Source organism: Eutrigla gurnardus, assembly GCF_963514095.1.
Source record: "Eutrigla gurnardus genome assembly, chromosome: 13".
Lineage (NCBI taxonomy): Eukaryota > Metazoa > Chordata > Actinopteri > Perciformes > Triglidae > Eutrigla > Eutrigla gurnardus.
The window spans coordinates 15,958,611-15,963,528 of record NC_139936.1 but is presented as its reverse complement, the minus strand read 5'-3'; positions in this window follow the sequence as shown (position 1 = coordinate 15,963,528).

The following is a 4,918-nucleotide window of genomic DNA, read 5'->3' as shown; positions in this document are numbered from 1 at the left end:
CCTCCGGTGGCCGTAGTTATATAGACTTGTCGAGAACAAAGGAAGGAAAAGAAGTTGAATGTAAACTCTAAATGGACCTGCAACCACTTTGCTAGTCTTCTAACCGCTCAAAGCTTGTAAGTTCCATCATCATAGCTAATAGCTAATATGGTACCTAGCATGAATAGTTTGAAACGTATACGGCCATGAACTGATTATATCTGCACTTATTGATTTCGGTCACTGTCAGCATCCGGGTCCATAAAGGAGGAAATAATCAGCGTGGCCGTCTTTACACCGGTATCGACTTTGTTCTGACCATAACCTTCACCATCGCTATGGTAATTACCTCCTTTCTGCTGGTTCATCATGGCCATCCAACACTCACCATTCAGCGATCAATAGTATTATTCTTCTCATACTGTCCTTTCTGTATTAGAGAGAAACCAATCAAACTGTCCAACATGACGGTCGTTGACCTCCTCTTGTGATGCTACACGACAAATTCGACAAATACAACAGATTTTCTTATTTAGATCTATTCGGTGTGATAGAGATCTGCTCCGATTATCTGGATCCACTCAAACCAATCAGAGCTCGGTGTGAAATCATCACGATATCTGAGAACATATTTAATACAAAGTCATAATCCAGAGTTTAGACTGCCAAAGGCAAAAAGGACAGCTGGTGATCGCTGACTGTATGAATGCTCAAATTAATAGGCTTATAATATCACCGTCCATCTAGAGCACGATGGATCTGACTAGAATTACATGTATTTTGTTGAATCAGTGTTACTTATAATATTCTAGCCTTATTCCTTCAGCTGCAACCTTTTCTTGGTGTTTAGTTGTTCAAAAACAACATTTTCAGTTAAAAAAAATAAAAATAAAAAAAACATTCACTTATGTGTGTCAACTTCTTCTTCCTTAAAGCCTTTTTGAATTCTGTTTTTTTAATTAGTTCCCAAATCCATTTCACATCACCAGGGCTGCTGCTGAAAGAATAAGGCTCAAATTGTCATACACATCATCATCTCCCAAAGGGGATACATTATCTTCTATATACATCTAAGCAACACGTTGAATTAATGGAATACAATATAATTTCACAATGTTAACCACGTGGCATTGTACATAGTAAATAATAACAATCTGATATGAAACGTATTTTGGGTTCAGTAATAATATGAAACACTGGGACAAAAGGAGGTTGATGTGTAGAGACAGACCGTGTTTGCTTCATGCTCTTTTGTGTTTACTTGTTTGTTTCAAACCGTGTGCGTGTGTGTGTTTGTGTGTGTGTGTGTGTGTGTGTGTGTGTGCGTGCCTTTGTGGGCGATACTGTCTGTCTCATGTTTTAACTAGATATGACACCCAGTCTATTCCAATCAGTGTTTTCAGGAGCGGCTCTACTGAGGACTGAGCTGATGCCAAGACAATACAAATATGCTTTTGTTTTGCTCCGTGTGTTTGTGTATATGTTGTGTATATAGATATATATGTGTGCATATACTGTATACATATATATATATATATGTATATATATAATCGTGCATCATGCATGCAGCCTCCAAAAGGAAAGAGGATCTTTAATGTTGCATTTAGAGTAAATCAGGCAGGCAGAGAAACAGACAGGCGCTCCCCAGTGACCTGAATGGGGCGTCACGAGAGAATACCCATATGAGCTTCTCTTCTCTAAATGCACTCTCATATTAATATTTTATAACCACCCATAATGCTGCTGGAGGATCCAGAAGGAGGAGGAGGAGGAGGAGGAGGAGGAGGAGGAGGAGACATACATCAATTTGCCCAAGGTCCTCACTCCAGGAACTTCAAATAGACGGAGATTTTGCCATTCGATTAAATAGTTCATTGTGCCGGCTTCTCAGGAGCAAATAAACTCCACTCCACCCTCCTCTCTCCTCTCGTCTCTCGTCTCTCTCTCTCTCTCTCTCTCTCTCTCTCTCTCTCTCTCTCTCTCTCTCTCTCTCTCTCTCTCTCTCTCTCTCTCTCTCACACACACACACACACACACACACACACACACACACTGCAGAGCCATGCATTATCTGCCACAGCTCAATTTGGACTGGAGCCACACCTTGGTGTGAGGAGGAAAACACTGGAAAAGGAAAGTCTTAGTAACTCTTTCTCTGCTGTGTGCTCATGTGATGGAGCAATAAATATTTTTTTTTGCGTCTGGATGCATTGACACCAATATACGATTCAAATCTTTCATTCCACACTAATGTGTGGCTGCATTAAAAAGGTCAACACTTGTAATTCCTAATACATTGTGACTTGTACAGTAGGGTGAAAGCACTCAAATCATAATCCTTTAAAAACTACAAAAGCCATATTTGCAGCTTTTGTATTTTTTACGTTTTGTACGTCTCTTGATAAAAGCTCTTTTTTAAATTTTTTAGTTAATCTGCATGCAAGCTGACGGCAAAAAAAAGGAAACTGGCCTGATTTCAGAAGCAACTGTAGCTCCTGAAATAAAAATAAAAATGATGATCCCCGTGAGGAAATTGAGTAATGTTGCAATTATTCTGAGTTAATTGGAGATAATTGTATTCATCAAGGAGGCATCAGGAGTCACGAATGCAGGGAAAACATTCATCAAATGTTGATTTCAAAATGTTCTAAACATCAGCACTGGATGGACAAACAACATCCTCAACCAGCTCAATGTAAGTCAGGTCTACAGCAGCCGGCTTCTCAGTGAGTTTAGCCGGACAGCGCTACAGTCGACGGAGACTCATCAATCAACGGCCAAGGAACAAACCTGTGATTAAAAAGGATGTAGACACCAAAACTTTTTAATCACTTTAAACTTTAAAAAAGTTTTCCTTTTAATTCAAGAAAAAAACCCTACACCTTCCGTACCACAGTTAACATGAAAACATGGTGGAAATAATTAGTTAGCTAACTAGCCAGCCACTAACGACCTAATACTTCATCTACTCACAGTGTAGGAAAGCACATTACACATTGTTACCATGGTTACTGAAAGAGTCAACATGAAATCGGGGCGAGGATTGGTGTTGCAAGATATACAACAGTAGATTGTGTTTTGAGCCATTTTCATGAAATGGTGTTTTTTTTTAGACATTTTAAAATGAACACCTGCATCAATTTGTTTCTTCAAAGTCATATTTGGTTTAAAACTTAAAAACATGTTCTTTTTAATGGTAGAGAAAGATTGAGCTCCACTTACAAACTGGTTTTATAGGATGTCACAAACCATAAAGGTTGGAAACATATTTTACATTTTATAAGCTCATCCTGTGGTTTTTTTTTTAGTTGTTATTTTTTAACACTTTGTAACAATATTTATAGGGGGTTAAATTGTACTGTCAACCATACAAACATTCATGTTTTAAGGAATAAATCAGCCTATGAATGATGTACGATAAACCCTCTGAAGTAGAGATTTCAGATGTGAGAGCAATATTTATTTTGTGAGAAATTGGCCTTTATGTATTACATTTTTAAGACACTAATAGATGCCACCAGGAAGCTTCCCCAGTTGATTACTTCCATTTATATATTTTTAGAAAGTTTTCTGAAATGTTTTGTTTGTAAATGCAAATGAGTAAAAATCTAAAAATCCCTCCATCGTCTACCGCTTATCCTGTATTCGGGGTCACGGGGGGCTGCAGCCGATCCCAGCTGACATTGGGCGAAGGCAGAGTACACAGTCTATCACCGGGCTAATCTAGCAATCTACAGACGGAAATAGACAAAGTAGTAAAATAAACACCTAAATGTGTTTTCTGGATGTTTTATAAACAATGTTTTCCTGTCCTATCTCCCACAATATTCATACATGTGCACATGTTCCCTTATCAAGAGTCAAATTAGATTAGACATTCTTGAGTCAAATTTTTATAATAACGATAATAATTATAATTCTCTATAAGTGACACAGCACCTCAAAACAAGAATGCCACTTTTGTTTTTTTCCAGCTCTGTCATCTCAAGCTAGAATAAGCAATAATACAAGCTATAATGATAAAAGTCAGTATTTTATTTATGGTAATAATGCTCAGAGACTACTTGATCAGGTCCAGGTTAGATCCAGGAAAAATGTCGGGTCCTCTCAGCACGACGGCCCTCCATCCTTCACCTTCCTGCATACTTACTTTTACACATGTTTCATGTGAAATTCATTAGCATATCATTGACGGTGACCGTAATTGTTTAATGAGTCGTTAATAAGTAACACAGTAATTAGCATCAGTGGCATAATTATGTGTAGTGGGTGCAGCAGTTTTGTTTGGAATAATTATCATCATTGACAGCCTTTTTTCCACAAACAAGCGGCGCCCTGAGAGGCGGCGGTGGACGGGGAACACAAACTGCTGCTGGAAACACAAACAGCCCACTTCAACACACAACACACATAAAACAGGCTGATCGGAGAACAGATCCCAGATCAGTGTCACGAGTCCCGACCCGGCACCCTTGCTGACTCAAACCAGGTTTACCGCATCACTGTCGCCATCCATTGAGGTTCATATTTTTCTATTATTTGTTTATTCATTGGAGTGCTGCAAGTTCTGTTATGTATGTACATTTACGATTTTGATCCATTTAATAAAAGTCAGTAGAAAACATATACATCTTTAAAGAAAAGTAAATATATATTGATAAATTATTGGGCGTGCACTGAACTTAAACACATTGTATAAATGAATCATGTGTTTTGATTTATATTTAATAAATCACAATAATACATATATTTATAAAGCACTTTCCATCTTTTGTGGAAAACAAATACGTTGTTTTTTTAGAAAAGTTGAAACATTTTCCAGTGAGGATTTCTGGATTTAATTGGCTTGAGTAGATTCTTTGTTTTCTTATGTTTTAATAAATGTAATGGGGATATCCTTTATTTTACATACAGATAACACATAATACATAATTAAATA